The sequence below is a fragment of the Tachyglossus aculeatus genome, chromosome 12 (assembly GCF_015852505.1).
Source record: "Tachyglossus aculeatus isolate mTacAcu1 chromosome 12, mTacAcu1.pri, whole genome shotgun sequence".
NCBI classification, from domain to species: domain Eukaryota; kingdom Metazoa; phylum Chordata; class Mammalia; order Monotremata; family Tachyglossidae; genus Tachyglossus; species Tachyglossus aculeatus.
Window position 1 is genome coordinate 13,793,407 of NC_052077.1, and position 1,046 is coordinate 13,794,452.

Below are 1,046 nucleotides of genomic sequence, written 5' to 3' on the forward strand. Positions count from 1 at the left end.
TCTAGCATTTTCTGCAAAACAGTGCCGTTATCTTAGCTCGAAGATGCACATTACATTTCCCCCTCGTCCCCCCTCAATCCCCCCATCTTACCTTCTTCCCTTCCCCACAGCACCTGTATATATGTATATATGTCTGTACATATTTATTACTCAATTTATTTATTTATTTATTTTTCTTGTACAGATCTATTCTATTTATTTTATTTTGTTAGTATGTTTGGTTTTGTTCTCTGTCTCCCCCTTTTAGGCTGTGAGCCCACTGTTGGGTAGGGACTGTATATGTTGCCAACTTGTACTTCCCAAGCGCTTAGTCCAGTGCTCTGCACACAGTAAGCGCTCAATAAATACGACTGATGATGATGATTTCCCGGAGTGGTGGGACTAGCTCTGCGCCGGAGGAATCGGATCGGAGGGGATCTCGGCCGCTGAACTCTGGGTGACCTCGGGCAAACCTCCGAATGGCTCCCCATCCTTCCCGGAGACCTTGGGAGGAATGAGATGATGATTGATGTGATGAGATGGTGTGTTTGCGATTTCCCGCTGCAGGGTTGGAGAACAGCCCACGCCGCCCAAGGGGGTAAGATCCAGCACGTCTGGCTCACTTGGGGTGCGGCGTTCATGCTTGTCCCAGCTGGTGCACGAGCCCTGTCTCCATCCCCCCCATCTTACCTCCTTCCCTTCCCCACAGCACCTGTATATATGTATATATGGTTGTACATATTTATTACTCTATTTCATTTGTACATATCTATTCTATTTATTTTATTTTGTTTGTATGTTTGGTTTTGTTCTCTGTCTCCCCCTTTTAGACTGTGAGCCCACTGTTGGGTAGGGACTGTCTCTATATGTTGCCAATTTGTACTTCCCAAGCGCTTAGTACAGTGCTCTGCACATAGTAAGCGCTCAATAAATACGATTGATGATGACGATGATGATGTGGGCGCCAAACCGCTCACTCCGCACTTCGCTCAAGAAGGAACTGGGAATTCTTCGGTTCCACAGCTGAGTAGCGAGGGGGACGATTGGAAGCGGAAGGGCGGTGATGT